The sequence below is a fragment of the Vulpes lagopus genome, chromosome 2 (assembly GCF_018345385.1).
Source record: "Vulpes lagopus strain Blue_001 chromosome 2, ASM1834538v1, whole genome shotgun sequence".
Classification (NCBI taxonomy): domain Eukaryota; kingdom Metazoa; phylum Chordata; class Mammalia; order Carnivora; family Canidae; genus Vulpes; species Vulpes lagopus.
Window position 1 is genome coordinate 119,880,805 of NC_054825.1, and position 17,835 is coordinate 119,898,639.

At 36.3% G+C, this 17,835-nt stretch overlaps 1 long non-coding RNA gene across 10 annotated transcripts in view; it reads left to right on the forward strand.

The window, feature by feature from the left end:
- Nucleotides 1–775: 775 nt before the first annotated feature.
- The window catches only part of LOC121484759, a 42,739-nt gene continuing 25,679 nt past the window's right edge, over nt 776–17,835 (forward strand). For 2 of the 10 annotated variants that reach the window (XR_005986100.1, XR_005986102.1), the window contains exon 1: nt 780–984. This is a non-coding gene — a long non-coding RNA (uncharacterized LOC121484759). Of the gene's footprint in view, nt 985–11,433; nt 11,539–17,835 lie in introns of all 10 variants that reach the window. The other 8 variants (XR_005986104.1, XR_005986103.1, XR_005986101.1 and 5 more) reach the window with 7 other exon arrangements.

The window sequence follows — 17,835 nt, forward strand, 5'->3', positions numbered from 1 at the left end:
TTAAAAAATGTGTCAATTTCAACTTCATTTCAAATATTGATAAATTTCAGGAATGGTTGTTAATAACAATAAAATTATTAATTATTATTCATTTTTGCCTAGAAAACAAGAGCTTTCCCAGTAGTGTTACAAAGGGTTACCAACTGACTTCTGTGTTAGTTTTTAAATTACTCACCTTTCTTTTTTGTTTCAGAAGTAACTTTCTTCTCAGCTTTCTTCTTTTCCTCCTCTTCTTTTCCTAGAGAAGAAAATTTAGTACAGAAGAAAAACCAAGATTTGAATGAAGGATGACTATTAAGGCAATTCTGCCTCCAGACAGCTTTATGACGTTGAGCAAGTGATTTAATCTTTCTAAGCCTTATTTTCCTCATTTGTAAAATAACAGTACTTCCCTCAGAGTGAGCTAATGTTTACAAAGCACTCCACACAGTGCCTGGCTCACAGTAAATGCATAAAATTGTAGGTTGCTAATATTGTTTATAAATAATGAACGAGATGGTGTGAGCTTTCCCAACCCAACAATTGTTTGGTGCCTAAAGTAAGATAGTATATGAAATTAAAATCTCATTTCTGAGGAAAGTACAGCAGGTAAGCCAGGAGAATGACTTTTTTTGTTTTCTTTTCATATGTTCAATCTCATTAGAAATAATACACCAGGGCCATTAACGATATCTATTTTGACTTAACTGTTTTTCAAATCTGCTTCTCATCAGCAGGCATTTGGAGCTTGGTGACATCTGTCTGGCAGTCATGTTGGGGACATAGCTTCCACTGCCCTTTCCGAGTGGTTGTATCAACGGGAATGCTCACACTTCTTGCACCCAGGGGTTGTGGTAAGTCTGGGTGCCACATAGAATGGCATGTGGTGCCTCTAGACTTCTTCATGGAAGATTTCTTCTTCAGAGATCTGAGAAAATCTTGGTCTGACAGCAGAGGGAACCTTAAATGCCTACCTGTAGCCCCCTAACAACTGGACAACAACTGGTAAGTGAGCGAAGTCACATAATACAGAATTTTTGAAATGGAATATTCATCGTTTTTAGGTTTGAGTAGGGTTAATGATAGCAATCAACTAATTTTTATTCTCAATGAGGAGTGCTATTTACCTTATATTTGAAACAGTTTTCTCTTTGTCATTTGCACTCTCACCACAAGTATAGATGCCAAGCTTTCAAAGATTTTCATTACCCAGAACTTAATATTAAGAGATTGCTTCTATGCTGAAGAAATTCAATGCATAGTTCTAGTGTGAATGCTGAAGTTGTCTACTAATGACTGCATCTTATTAAATGTAGGAATTAATTCATTCCCTTAGGTATAGAGTTTTTTGTTTTTTTTTTTTTACCTACAAGATCAAAGACAACACTTTCAGTGTTAGAAGTATGATTTGTAAAGAACCCCTTCTCATGACTCTTGGAGATAAGCTTGTGTTGTAGGGAGAAATATATTCACACTCTGTCTAAATGTGTTTGCGGTGTACCATTAAGGCTCATCCAATAGAAGGAGAAAGTCAAGAAGTCCAATTTTGATAGTTCCAGAGTTAGATAGAAACCAATTCAGTTCCACTTTGCCTTTTCCTAAAGGTTTATGCATATTAAATATGTAAATTGTGTTTCAAATTCTGAATAAAGATACTTTTCATTTAAGTATCATTATTTTCAGCTTGTCTGGGAGAAATTTTACATAGCAGGGCATTTTCCATCTTATCTAAAAAAAAATGCACATATGCATTTGAGTTGAATTGACAATCGAATTGGCATTTGTTAAACATTTGTGCCAGAACATGGGTTAATTAAAATACAGATTACTTGTAAATATGTCTTAGCCCATATCAAATATCAACGCTGTAGTCACAATAAGATCACAACTCACTATCCAAGGCTCTCGGTTTCATAATGCAAATGAGTAAATATTTCATTTAGAAGTTCATGCCAATTAGTCCATCTTACGTTGAACTTCAGAATGAGAGTAGATATTTGAGGTCATGAGACAGAAGACATTCTTTTCTTTCTTTTTTTTTTTTAAAGAGAATACCCTTGTGCACTAAATCCTACCCTTTAAATTAATATAACTGGAGTTTTATTGTGGTGATACAGTATTCTTGCCTTAGTTCAGATTGAATTAATGCTTCCATTTACATTGTGCCTGTGATTATGGCCGTACACTGAGAGAGTCGTGAATAAAAGCAGAAGTCCACAAAAAGCAGGTATAAATAATGTACTTTAATAACATTTTTATGAATTAGACCTTTAAGCTGTCATTATGGGGCCTACTTTATTCATGGAGAATTCATTTAAAACATCAGCTTCTGAAGATTCTGCGTTTCCTCAAGCACTATTGTCTCTGTTCTGCAGGTGATTTGGCAGCAGCGGAATTAGTGGAATTATAAAAGACACAACAAATTCATTATATCCTACTTGGAAATAAAAGTAACCCACGTTTCTTTAATGACAACTCTCCTTCCCCTGACTGTTTTCTCCCTCAACAGTCAACAGTACGCTTCCCTTTCCACCTGATTATGCACCCCAATATTTAATTTCCTCCTCACCCTGTCTTCCAAATCGTTTGCTGTTTTGTTTGTGGCACCTAGAGAAGAGTTAGAGCATTTAATGCCATTGGCGTTCAGAGGGGTAGCAATTAAATGTGTCTGTAGCATGTGAACCTATCAATGCTTTGCCTTTCTCTGGCAAAAGTGTCACACGCCCTGCAATGATGGCTCTATCTGGCAGGGATCACAGGGAAGGCTGGTTGAGAGAGAAATCCTCTCCACAATGAGCAGCTCCGAGCCACAAATATGTTATTAGCTTCTGCATAAATTAACATCAGATGAAAGAAAAATTAAATGACTTACTTTTTACTTTCTAAGCCCTTACAATGGGCTTTTCTCTTGCTTTTGAACGTTTTTATGCCTTCTCAAAGCCAGAGAATGAACAATAGTTAATTATCATCGTAAAGCTTTCTAAGATGCCTGTTCCCAGCAAAAAACGGGAAAACAAATGCAAATGTTTAATTTTCATCTTATGTTGCATTAGTCGCCTTTTTTCCTTTCTACTGTAGAGATTATCCAAATTTTACACGTCAGATGGGGGCTTCTCTTCTAAACCTGTCCAGCCACGGTTGATGTATTCTTGGTCCCAGTCAAGTAAATAAGGGTGTCCTTCTTCCCTAATAATGTGCTCCAGCACATCTTGTCACTGCCACCTTATTTCTCTAGAGTGCCAGAGGTTGGCTTGGAAGTCTGCTCATAGCGTGATCATGGGAAACTTCACACAAGCAGATAAATTCAATGACACCAGTGATTATTGCAGTTCTCCATCGTTATCTTACAGAGGCACGAGGCAAGAGAGAAAGCACGGGTGCTGGCATGAGTGACCTTGGTCTAAATTCTGTGCCTGACCCTTTCTGGTTATGGAGAATTGAGCAATGCGCTATGACACCCTGAATATCATTGTCCTCTTTTGAAAAATGAGATTAATAAAACCTATTCTACTGGTTTGTTGTGAGGAATGGAGACCCTGAGCTGAGGTGCCTAGACCAGAGGGGATGTTCATAAAATAATGTTAGTAGCAAGTAATCTCATGCTATTTTAGAAACGATAAAAGTCTGACCACATATAATATCAGTGATTTCTCTAGATATGACACTTGTTGATGTATTTGAGTAAGTACGCACTAATTCTTATTTTTCTGGACAAACGGAGACTATGTCTGGAATATTTTATGTTGAGAAACAGCAGGGGAAAAAGTACATCAGTAGGATTTTACATGTTAGGAAGGAGTGATGTGCTGGAATGAAGAAGTGGATTCCAGTCTCAGGTTCACTGTAATTAGTAGCCACTGCCTTATGCAACTTTGAGGAACTCTTCTGTCTTCATCCATAAAAGGTAGGGGGACAAGTAGAGTGTGTTTAGAGCCCTCTTCACCCCTTTATTCCTTCATTATCCAAATGAAGCATGCTTCTCCTTGCATTCATTTCTCAATTTTGCTGGGAGCGGGTAACTTAGGAAGCTTTTACTTCATACATTGCTACTGTATGTTTTCTGGCTTTGAGATGGCTTAAAAATGTTAAATCTGGAGAAAAGCCAAATTTTAAGGCTTTAAGTAAATATATATAGGTTGTGTATATCATATATACATGAATATGTGCACACCGTGTCAGGTGGTAATAAGGGTCAGGAAAAAAAAAAGAGCTTGTTTTAGAGGATTAGAAAACGAGAGGATGGAAGGCAGCATTGCTTTTTGGGGTTTCTTTGGTTTTGAGTTTTTTTTAAGGAAGAAGAAAGGTACATCTTTCCAAATGGGTAAGATTTGAAGAGTGTGTTAAAAAATATAGGAGAGCTCTGAGCTATGGAGAAGACTTTTGCAGCAGAAGAAAAATATCTGCCAAGACCTTGAACGTAGAATCTGTTGTTTGTGGTATGACCGCCCCATTTTACTGTAAGATAAGAGATCACTGAGAGGTTTCAGGCAGAGAAATTATATGACACTGAGTTACATTTTAAGAGGCACTTTGGCTGTTGCTGGGTGGTGTTAAGTGCCCCGTTGGACTCTGTGATACTATTGTAAGGAAGAAACTTAAGAAAGTGAAAGAATTCAGTACAAATTTTTCTTTTTCTTTTTTCTTTATTTTCTTCCTCTGAATTTTATTTGGGATTCTTGAAGGAATGGAACATTGTAGAATGGTGCTAGGAGAACCTCACTTTACATTGTAATTAGGTTGCTATGGCAGCAAAACTCTCTAAATTAAGGACTTCACTCAAATTATCTGGCATAACTAAACTGGCCTGTCAGAACCTGAATCCGTTGTCTTTGCCCTGGCTTTTCCTTTAGTGATTGCTGGATTATTCTTGGAAGCCAGCTCTTATTACCAGCTATTAAAACAACCAATTCACAACCAGCAATCCTATAGCACCTTTCAGTGACTGCCCAGAGACTCTTAAAATGACAATGTTCTCAATCAACAGATGTTTATTTTGCCTTATTCACACCCCTGGCCAGGGTCCACACTTTGAAGAGATTCCTTCCAGGAACCAGGTAAAGGAATAAGAAGTGGGAAAGCTTAGTTACAGTAAGGACAGTTCATTAAGCCTCAAAAGGATTATGGACAAGGGATCTCAATAATTATTTTATGTGGTCAGAGCAAAGCAAAAAGAAAGGGGGGTAATTTTGGTTGAAAATGTTACTTATTTCAAGGAGACAGGAAATTACACTAACAGATTAAAGCACGTGGCCTTATGGGCAAGAGCATTTACTTGGTCCTCAGGTAAAAAGTCTATACATTCTGTAGCCAGTGAGGAAATGGACTCAGAAAAGAGCCACTTGCCCAACTTCCCAAACCCCATAAATGACACATCAAGGGTTCCAGACTAAGCATGACCGTGCATCCCGTTCTCCCTCCTGCAAGTGGAAAATGAAGCTTGAGGTAGACTCATTCTATCAAAAAACTTGCAAGTCAGCTTGACCCCAGTTCTGCCTCTACCCCATGTCATCAGCTTTCAGCCCCCTCACAGCCCCAGTGCTCAGACATAAGGACAGTTTTCTTTTGGATGTAAGAACAGTTTCTTTTTTTTTTTTCCATTTTTTATTTTGCAGGCAAAAGGGAATGCAAAGAGATAGATTCTTTGAAACATTTCAATTTGCAAAAAAAGTGTCTTATGCTAATTATACTTGATATTTAAAACAGATAAGGTAGATTTCCCCTCAAACCTTTAAAAAATGAGGGACCCCTGGGTGGCTCAGCGGTTTAGAGCCTGCCTTTGGCTCAGGACGTGATCCTGGAGTCCCGGGATCGAGTCCCTCATCGGGCTCCCTGCATGGGGCCTGCTTCTCTCCCTCTGCCTTTGTCTCTACCTGTCTCTCTTTCTCTGTGTCTCCCATGAATAAATAAATAAAATCTTTAAAAAAATAAAAAAAAACTTTCAAAAATGATAAAAGCTTTTTAGATAAGTGATTGTGTTACTTTTGAATGGGTTACATTTACATAGATGAAGGTTGCCACATCTATTTATTTTCACTTTCCTTTTTTTTAAGATTTTGTTTATTTATTCATAAGAGACACAGACAGAGGCAGAGACATAGGCAGAGGGAGAAGGAGGCTCCAAGCAGGGAGCCTGATGCGGGACTCGATCTCAGGACCCCGGGGTCACAACCTGAGCCCAAGGCAGATGCTCAACCACTGAGCCACCCAGGTGCCCCTGTTTTTTTCACTTTTCTATCTGGAAGGAAAGAACAAAGGCAGCCTCAGTGTGTGTGTGTGTGTGTGTGTGTGTGTGTGTGTGTTAGAGAGAGGGAGAGACAGAGAAGAATAAGACAGAAAAAACTCTGGTTTTTATTTTTCCTCTCAATGCTTTTACATTTCAGAAAGCAAATACTCAAAGTTTGTTGACTTTACTAAGTGAGAAGCTCTCCATCTCCATGCATTTATCTCTGGATCGCTTCATATAGTACAATTGCAAGTTTTTGTTGTTTCCCTTGTGGGCTTTTTTTTTGGTGGGGGGTGTTGTTTTGGGTTTTTTGGTTGTTTTTTTGTTTGCCTGTTTTTGTTTTTTGTTTTCTTTGGTGCTGCTGACATTTGGAGACTTTGGAAGAATTCTTTTAATACTTTTAAAGTTTATTTTATGTGTAATTGTTGCTTCCTCAAGGTCTTTTATTGTAAACATTTCCAATGTGTCTTTCTATAAAGGTGAGAAAAGCATAAATACAAGATTCTTTTCTAATACCTTTTCATTTTTAATATCACACAAGTTATAAAAGATTAGTTTTTAAATATTTTCACCTTGATGGTTTTATTTTTTTACATTTTTCTGTATTTGGAAATGGATCACAAAAGTACTTCATTACATGTGGAACGTCAAGAATGTCTAGAAACATCAGAAAATTGAACTTTTCCTTTTTGGGATGAAATCATCAATATTAGAGAAAGCTGGCTATCATTCAAAATTGAAACATACATCACTTTATAGTGTCATTTCAAAGATACTGCTATTTTATTTATTTATTTATTTTTTGATACTGCTATTTTTATAACAGATTCTTGAGAAGTTAGGACTTGATTTACTACATAAATTGAAAAGACATAATAGTAATTTAAAAAAATAATATGACTTGAAAATTACTAAAAGTTATTGGTATATTGGGCACATACATAAGTCTGATTTTCAAATGAAACCTTTCAATCTAAAAAAAATGCCTAATGGACATCAATATTAAAAAGGAAACAGGTATCTTTTTAAAGAGTACAACTTTAAAGTTGCCAACATTTTATATGTTGAATTCAGCTTTATTTTAACTCATGGGCTACATAAATTTCATCTTCTCTCATGAACTATACCAAACTACTAACAAATTCCTTTGTTTCCTCCTTACACATATAATGTCTATTCCAGTAGATAAAAAAATTATGTTTTAATGTTAAAAACATTAAGAGCATTAAAAAAAATTTTTAAAGACATTTAAAATCCACATCTAATTGAAGTGAGCAACGCCCACTCTTTATTACGTGAACAATTGCCAAGACTCTACTCCATTTGGCTAAAACACCTGGCTTTAAAGACTCATTTTGTTCTAGAGAGGAAGAAAAATATCTTTTGGAATTGTAACAAGATCCTATTATAGGAAGAAACATTTAGGTCAAGCTGACACAAATAACAAAATAAATGTTTTATAAAGAAAAACTGGTACTTACAAGTTAGAGCTTTGGAGGAACCCAGTTCTTTTTATAAAATGCTTTATGATAAAAATTTGCTAGCATGAGAGAGTTCCAATCAGAGTTCCATAATAAGAAAGCTACTAATAGATCACATTAACTCATATGTCCTCCTTTACTTCCTCTCTGGTCCTTTATAGATGAAAACACAGGGGAAAAAAGCTGTTCGTTTTTTGTTTTTGTTTTTGTTTTTTTTTTTGATACCATGATAAAAGTTCTGAGAGAAACTCGAGACAACAAATAACAGATGGGTTCTTTTCTGTTTCCTGCTTCATGGGTGCCACCCCTGCTACAGGAATGCTGCTAAATAAATACTGTACTGGAAAGTCAATTCAGACAGGCAAGCCCCAGCTATACTGTCAGATGTGTATATGGAGAAAAAGCTTCTCTTATAGATCGGTCAATAAGAAAAAGTTACTGGTTTTCACCAAAAAGTCTTTATAATGATCAATAATAGGAAATCAAAACCAAACAATAAGGAGAAAGTTCTAAATTTGGAGGCACAAGTTTCTTATGAAATATATTTGATGTCTACTAAAATGTATTTATAGTTCATAATCCATGGGAAACTCCCATTTTTTCCCATTCCTCTTTCCCTGTTTCTTGACACTCTTCTACCTGTTTGGTTTTATGTTTCTTTTTTAAAAAAGTTTATTTGACAATCAGTTATTAAGACTTACCTACTTTTCCACAATACTAAGTGAATTACACTTGTCCTAACGCACTAGCTCAAACATAACTGTGTTATCTCATGTTCAGCCCTACCACAGTGTTGCAATCAGAAGAAACAAGAAGCTAAAATTCCAGGAAGGGTTAAAAAAATAAAAAGAAAATAAAATAGGAGGAAGGTTTGAAAATAAATTTAAATCTTTCCTGAAGTCTTTCAAACAGCTAATGTTGTAGGACCAGACGGTCTAAAGATCGATTATTTTATTCAAGCTTCCCAATCCTGCCTCATGCTAGCTGTTTCCCTACCCCCTCCCCAAACCCTTCTCTTTCTAAAAACTTACTCTAGCCCATACTGGATCTCTTATATGCTTCTCTTGACTTCTTTTCTCATTATCCAAATCTTTTATTTTCTTCTGGGGACTAACCCTTTCTGTTTCAACATGAATACATTTAATTCTTTGGATTCCTTCCAATTTTTCTGCTTTTTTAGCATATTCTGAGAAGAACACAAACACTTGGGACCTGACTAGGTAAACCTAGAATATACCTTAGATGTTAAGGTGGGGGAGAAAAACTGAGAATATTTATGTTAATATTTGTGCATCCATCACATATGTAAATCATCAGTTTTTAAGAATCCTTTTCAAGCCATTGGAAGGTGAAAGTCAAATAAACAGTGTTGTACCAAAGGTAATTTGTTAGTTTTGGTAAATGAACCACGGTTATGGAAAATGTGAACTCTAGAGGAAGCTCGTTGAAAGGTGTACAGGAATCTCTGTATTATCTTTACAACTGTTTTGTATCTAAAATAATGTCAAAATAGGAAGTTTAAATACGGTAACATTTTCCATAACCATGATTCATGTGAAAGATCCTTAATATACTAGTGTACAGTGTGAGTGTCCAAGAAGGGAATCTAACACATATTGACCAGAAGTATTTTGGCATGACATTTTTTTTTCCTCCAAGAATATCATGGAACTAGAGATCCCCAGAACATCCTTCAGGAAATGCTGTCCTAAGATTCTATGACACAAATATCTGCATTTCCTCATTTGTGAACTCCAGATGCCTATATTCAATTGTCCAATGGAAATGGCCATTTGTATGAAAAGAGCCTAGCCTGCTGCCCGACATGTGGCATAGTCTTCTTTTTTAATCCAGATCCAGTCTCCACCATGACCTTTATGAGCTGTGCTAACTAGGCCCCTTGCCCTCCAGATTCAGGTTATTTTTGGCTTATAAGAGGAACATCAAGAGGAAATAGAGCAGGAAAAAGGGAGTTATTTTCCAATTCCCTACCAGGTTCATTGAGGATATTACGCACACCATTTTACAGAGTTTTGATGATATATATTCCTGAGGAAGGACATACCTTTGACCAGACATCTTTTAGAGTTAAAAGACTTTTGGCTTTGTAAACCATTCCATTTCCCCACCCCCTCAGGTCTAGGACCAATAAAAGCTCCCTGTTTTTGCTATCCCTGGGATGCTTCACCGTAACTCTGCACAAACCTTTATAAATACTACATTCATTCAACAGTCTTAATTACCCATTTTCATGTGCCAGGGACCCTGAAACACTCAGCAAGCCCCAAACTAAGCTCATTATCATCTCCCCAAACCTTTTCTTATTCTTAATGCCATCCATTTACTTAGGTCAGATAAGATTTTAGCAATTACACTCAGCCCTAACACTTAATAGCCAACCTAAGAAAATGGAAACAGACTAAACCTGGATACGAGACACCTTGGATATGAACTTCCAATTCCAATTCCAGCTAACCCTTAACAACACAGGTTTGAACTGCATGGGTCCATTTACATGTGTATTTTTTAAAAAAATAAATCCAGTATAGTACTATAAATGTATTTTCTTTCATGATTTTCTTATTAATATATTTCTTTCCTCTAGTTTACTTTAGGAATACAGAATATAATACATATAAAATATGCCTTATCAACTATTTATGTATTGATAAGGCTTCTAGTCAACGGTAGGCTATTGATAGTTAAGTTTTCACAAAGTCAAGTTACATATGGATTTTTGACTACAAGAGGGAAGACAATCAGTTCCCCTGACCTCCACATTGTTTGAAGGTCAACTGTTTATCACTATTATAGATATATTCTCTTAGATAATTTACTTGATTTCTCTAAATTCTAAAATGATGTGAAATCATATTCACTGCCTAAAGTTGTTTTGAGGAAAAGTAGGATTGTTTAAAAAAAAAAGTAGCGTACTTATTCCCCATGAGAAGTAGCCTCCTATAATTATCTCATCTCCAGACCCTCAATTTTCACCCCTCAGCCATTCATACTTTCTATAGCTGATACAATAATCTAGAATGCAAATCTGATCATACTTTTCCTTTGCTCAATTGCTTTAGTAAGCTCATGCAGTCCATGAGGAGGTGTAAAATCTTTAGCTGTGTGTGCAAAACTCTTCAGGATATGACCCAAGCCCTGTATTAAGAAATTATCTAGAGTTTCACGTATAGTGACTAATGTAATTAGTGCAGTTACCTTATTATCTTCTATAGAGAACAATGAAAGAAGTACCATAAAATTTAATGATTAATTATATACACAGAGAACTTTCATGATTAAAAAATGATAATAATAATAGCAATTAATAATTGAGTACATAACTATTCTAGAAAATTTAAGTTGGACTCCCTCTAGAGCTGTTTGCTCCTCCCCACTCACCCCACTTAGGCTTTCCCTCTCTCTCAAATAAATAAATAAATAAATAAATAAATTCTTCAATAAAAAAAAGGAAAATGTGCTAAGTCATATATATGATTTCATTCAATTGTGTTAGCAACTTTCTAAGTTAAATAAGTAGTGAAAGTAGTTTGGTTTATATATTTTACCAAAATTTATAACTAAAGGTCAATTCCATTAAAATTGCTGAAAGATATAAGTTTATTTCACCACAAAATAAAGAAAAATATTATATTGGCCTAAAGTTCAATAAAATTTATTGTGTCATAGAGTTAATGGAATAAGAACTGGGCCAAATTTCTATTTTATTATTTTATGCTCTTTGCTTCTCAGGATATATCTCACTGAAGAGAAAGGTGATAAAGTTCTTGGCTTAATAGAATTGTAAATAAAACATTACTAGCTCCTGTAGAACATTGTCCTCGGATGCATCCTATGGTAAGAAATAATCTTATAATAAGTTTCTTATAATGCTCCTTTCTCCTCTACACAAATCCTACCAACTCACTCTTTATGGTCCAGTGCAAGTCTTGTGATTTCATTGCATAGCCTTGCCTTACTCATATCTCATCTTTCTCCTAACTTTTACAGCCTTTATGATCTGAACAGCTCACTTTTGTATGTCAGTAAATAATGCTTCATAGTGTTATTCACTGCTTAAGGGCATGCCTGGTTGCCCCAACAAATAGACATCTCTCCCCGACCACAACCATACTGTACATATCTATGGCAGCTCTTTTTTTTTCTTAAAAGATTTTAGTTATTTATTTGAGAGAGCAAGAGAGGGAGAGAGAACAAACAGGGAGAAGAAGAAGCAGACTCTCTGCTGAGTGAGAAGCCTGAGGTGGGTCTCAATCCCAGGACTCTGAGATCATGACCGGGGCTAAAGTCAGATGCTTAATTGACTGAGCCACCCAGGCACCCCCAATAGTGGCTATTTAATCACTATGCAAAACTATGCAGTCTTCCTTTTGCTCTCAAGGCAGTTTATTACCACCCACCAGCCTAAAAATAGTAAGCTTGAAATCTCTGTGTAGAAGCGGAAAGGGACTTAAGAGACCATTCAAGTTCTGGTCCCACACTACACAGGTAAAGAAATGGAGACCCTAAAATGTCAGTTGGTTTGTCAAAGATCATACAACTGATTAGGGTCGAAGCTGAGATTAGAAGCTGAGCCCTTGGTCTTCTCTCTAGAGTTCTTTTGCCCACCTAAGAGTGATGCTTTTATGGTATTATTTACAATTACCATACCAAGTATCAGTCATTTATTTATTCAAGGTATACAGTATTTATTCACCTTATATTTGGCTTTATTTATGCCAATTATATGTTTATAATGGAATATTAAAAGTAATTTTAAGGAGGGGCACCTGGGTGGTTTGGTTGGTTAAGCATCTGACTCTTGGTTTGGCCTATGTCATGATCCCAGGGCCCTGGGATGGGGCCCCCATCAGGCTCTGCATTCAGTGGGGAGTCTGCTAGAGATTCTCCTTCCTTTTCCATCTGCCTCTGCCTCTCTCCCCACTTATGCTCACCCTCTCTTTCAAATAACAAAATAAAAATCTTTAAAAAATGAGTACTTTAAGGAGAAGATGCATACTTAATAAGGGATCACTTAACTTCTTTCTTCCACATACTTGCCATAGGAAAGTTGTAGCAATTTTTACACTTAATGTCCAGTAATTACACATGGGTGGAAGTCTTCTATTCTTCAGAGCACAATAACAACAAAATACATGATGTTTTGATGTCCATGTTGAGTAGAGGGAAAGAAAAAAATCCTTTCTCATTGTTGATTAAAAATAATGAAAATTAAAAAAATGAAAATAAGGGGATCATATCTGGTAACTGTGCTTAATACTAAGCAGGTGTTTTTGGTGATGGGGTGAGAATGGACAATGTTGCCCGTAGTGATTTGTTGGATCACTGAGGATTTTGTCTTGGAGCAGTGAGGGGCTAATCCCTTCCGAGAAATACAGTTCTTATAAACAAGAGATGATAAAGTGGCTCTCATACTAAAGGTAAGAATAACCCGTCATGTTAAAATAACAGTTGCCACTTCATTCAGGGGAAAAAGTCAATAGATCGGTTCCATAATGAAAAAAGTGGTTAACTATATGACTCTTTGAACTTATAGACTTTTTAGCCCAATGGAGCTCCCAGTAGACATGGGAATTCTCTCACAAAATGCAATACTTTTTTTTTGAAAGAATGTGATAATTAATATTATATTTGAGTTAGTCCCTTTTAAGTGATGTCTATAATTAAATGCAAATTGACAATGGCCAAGATGATTATATGAGGTGGTTGTTATAGGAGATCTGTTTAATGCTATTGTAGCCAATTTTCCACGGCCAAACATGTTCTAAAAAATACAGTGAGAGTCAAAGGAAACAACTGATTTAATACACAATTAGCCTTCATATCCAAATATTTAAAGCAATAAAAACTTCATTATGATGTGCAAAGCATTTGATGTGGGAAGAGGAGTGAAACTGAACAAAGGCAAGATACAACTTCAAGGCATGAGACAAATAGCCTGAGATAAGAAGCACACCAACATTTCCAAGAAGGAGTTGAGTGCCATGGGAAACTTATTTTCTTTGTTTTAAGTGCCATGAAAGCATAAAGGAAGCTTTTAAGGGCCTCACAGACATGAAAGCAGTTGTAACAGAGCAGACTCGTAACAAGGTCCATGATTTTTAAAAATCTACTGATCAAATTGTAAATTGTTTCCAATGTCCTGTGAACAAATTTAATAATCCAGTCTATACCTAAAGACAAAAAATGCAGACTATGTTTAAGCTCCTACATTTTGACCTGTTATATCTGTATTCCTCAAATCAAAAAGCACACTTCAGTGCCACATGTAAGTTCCTTTTTTCATAATGCCATTTTCTTGCAACTTGGTCCTAAGGAAGTTCCAGACTAAAATAGTGCATCAAGGGCTGTGCATAATCAGCCTCACTAAAAACAGCTTGATTAATACTAAATATGTCCTAGTTCCTAATCAATTATGTTAATGAAGTCGCAGGCAGCACATCTGCAAGCCCTGACAAAGCCCATGATCTCAGCACCGCCTGATAACGTGGACTCCTTGGAAAGCTGCTCGGTTCCAGTGTCCTCAGCGTAAAAATGACTTCTCTGGGAATTAAAGGGAGGTACTAGCAAAAGCCTTGTAATCCCGCAACACCGTTGTTACTCACTTAAGCACAGTATTGGCTTCCACAATGAAATGTCAAGTTACATCACTCTTTAAAGAGAACAATGGAAACCTAAGTGTCCCGCTTTGCAAATGACACATCCTTTTCCAAGTGACAGACTGACAGGCAAAACATTTGCTACTTCGTGTTTTATGAACCTCTAGTAGGAGATAAACTGGAGTCAAGCACTTGAATAATCAATCAAAATCTGCCTCAAATTGGGGAATTGGAGTTCCTTGATTTATGTCTATCTTGCAACAACAACAACGGAATTAGAATCCAATGAAACTTAAGGTGACACTATTATTTATGGGCTCTCCCTTGTCCTGTGAACATTGGGGCAGTGAGAGTCACTTGTCAGTTTGGTGTCAAATTATCTCCAGGCATATAAGCTTTTATGGTTCAAATGCTAAATGAAATGTGAGTCTGGTGTCTCTCTCTCTCTCTCTCTCTCTCTCTCTCAACTGTGTTCTATAAAGTTTTTCCAAATAATCTGCTTACTAGCTAGGTAAATGCTACATAATAGTTGCTGGTGATGAGATTACTGTTTCTGTTTTATTACTTTCAGGATGATTTAGTTATATTCGAGTCCAGCTAAGACATCTAAAAAATATTTAACTCCCATCAATATCAAGCATATACAAAAACTGATGCAAGTTGGGAATTTATGCTGGTGAAAAACTATGTATGTTGGATAGGCAAAACACAGATCATTGAGTATTCAAAAGAAGAAATATTTAAACAACTCTAATTGTATGAGATGACATTTAAACTGCTTTATTAGTAACAAGGTTTAGAGGTCACCCAGGACTATGGACTGAATTGTGTCTCCTCCAAATCCATATGTTGAAACTCTAACCCCCATATGATTGTATTGGAGACCAGGCCTTTAAAAAGTGATTAAGCTTGGGACTCCTGGGTGTTTCATGGTTGAGCATCTTCCTTCGGCTCATGGCATGATCCTGGGATCCTGGGATCGAGTCCTGCAGCAGCCTCCCATGGGGAGCCTGCTTCTCCTTCTGTCTATGTCTCTGCCTCCTTCTCTGTGTCTCTTATGAATAAATAAATAAATAATCTTAAAAAAATAGAAAGTAATTAAGCTTAAATGAGGTCATAAGAGCAGAACCCCAATCCCACAGAACTGTGTCATTCCAAGAAGGAGAGCCACCTGTGCTCTCTCTTCACCATGTGAAGACAGCAAGAAGCAGATGTCTGCAAGCCAGGAAGTGGGCTCTTTCCAGAACCCAACCACCATGGTCCTCTGATCTTAGACTGTGAGAAAATACGTTTCTGTTTTGTAAGCCACCTGACTTGTGGTGCTTTGTCCTGGCAGCCCTTGCAGACCAAACATCAAGGGTTGATCAGGAATTTAAGAAATGATTATATCAAAAAAAAAAAAAAAAGAAATGATTATATCAAGAGGAAACTATCCTCACATAATCATCACACGGAAATGGTATCTGGAGTCAAGAGAGTGAATGAGGGAAGCAGATGCATGTAAGTTGATGGAGACAATGGGAAGCTCCCAGTATTCAAGATGACCACACTTAAAAATCAGTAAATTTTTAAAAAAATTGTGTGGGCCAAAAAAATGTGTCTGTAGCATTTTGGGAAGGGAGGCGAAAGTTTCAACCCTTGGACTAGCCTTGGCCTGTTCTCTAAATATTCAAGAAGCATATTATTGATTTGGAGTTTTGGAGCAAGATTTTACATATACCTGACATTAAATTGTGATCTCTAACGACCAAACGAATTCTTTTTTTTTTGATTGATATTGATACAGCATTGACTTATAGATATGGGATTTTTATTTAAAATTTGCAACTGCTAATTCATTCCATTTGGGTAGCTGGCCAAATCAAAATATTTTTACATATTATACAATATGTTATTATAATTTGCAAGTATAATGTAACCTTTCCCCCCATTCCCACTGGCATTTCTCTTGTTCTCTTTTAAGCCTTTCTAGAATGCTTAGGTAGTTGGCTTGAAAACTATTGTTCTTTCCCAGATAAATAGCAGTCAGAATTTCTCCATGAGTGGCATTTTAGTTGTTCTGAGGGACATTTGGCCAATTACAGATCATTCAGGTGACTAATACTAAAATAAAGGCATTTTAAGAAATATTCCGTTGCTCTCCACCCCCCTCTAAATCATGTAGGGATTTGCTACTGAGATGTAGTTTTGGATCAACAACATCAGCCATCTTTCGGAGGTTGGTGATATGCAGAATCCTAGGCCCCAGCCTTGACCTACCGAATCCAAATCCACATTTTCACAAGATCCCCAGGTGATCTGTGTGCACATTACACCTTGAGAAGCATTGCTAGGGTATTCTAGACTGAGGTCAGAGGATGATGTTTCTATTGCAGAACTGCATGAAATCTAAAGCACAAAACTTTATGTCTTTGTCTTCTAAAACTTGTTGATATCTCAGAAGACATGAAGATAGGATCCTCAAATGTTGATGTCTGCATAGTAATATACTAGAAAGATCCTTCGGCATAAACATAGAAATTTAGGGCTGGACTCCCAGACTTGCTATTTACTAACTTAGCATAAATAAAATTCTAAGCCTACATTTGTTAAGCCTTAATAATGTCTACATTACGGGGTTTTGAAATCTCAAATGTAAAATGCATGTAAGTATAGAAAACATAACATTAAAAATAATTGTGGGTTTAAGAGAGCTTAGCTATAGGTGTGATTTGGTCAGGATCTGGCCAGAAAGTGCATAGAACATGCTAATGTCAAAACATGACCTATGGAAAGCATCACCTGACCAGCTACCCAAATTCTTCCCTGACCATTGACTATATGAAACATAAATTATCGCTAAAAGGATCACTGGATCTGTGGTCAGTTGGATAATGCATCTCTCACCAAGGCATTCAGATTTAATTAATTGAATTAAAATAAAATGGAGAAAAGGCTATTTGAAACAGGCTACCAAGTTCACATGTTTGCTGTAAAGTAATTGGTTAGATCTGTAAGGGTTTTTGAACATGGACATAAAACCAAAGTTCTCAAAATTTAATGTGTTCAAGACTCACCTGAGGAGCTTGTTAAATAGAGATTTGTCTTTCCTCTCTAAATTGCCAGAGAATCTGATTCACTTGATCTAAGATATGGCAGGAATATGAATTTTTAACAAGCTTCACAGTTGATGTTGGTGCTAGTGATCTGCAAACTATTCTTTGTGAAAAGTTGTGTTAAGTCAATAAAATGCAATAGAAAGAGAACTTCCTAAGTTCATCAATATCAATCACAATAATAAAAACTACAATCATTATTGTCTTTACAATACCTCACCATGATAAGTAATATGAGTATCTGTGTTTTACCAATAAAGAGACTGAAACCTTAGTTATTCCATTTAAGTGCATCCAGGTAGAAAAAGAACCAGCATTTGGATCCAGACCTGTGTGACTCAAGAGCACAAGCTATATATAAAGCACTATACTATTTTCAAAGACACCGGGTTCCCACCATCTCTCTACATAAAAGAAATGATCAATAATGCCTGGGTCCC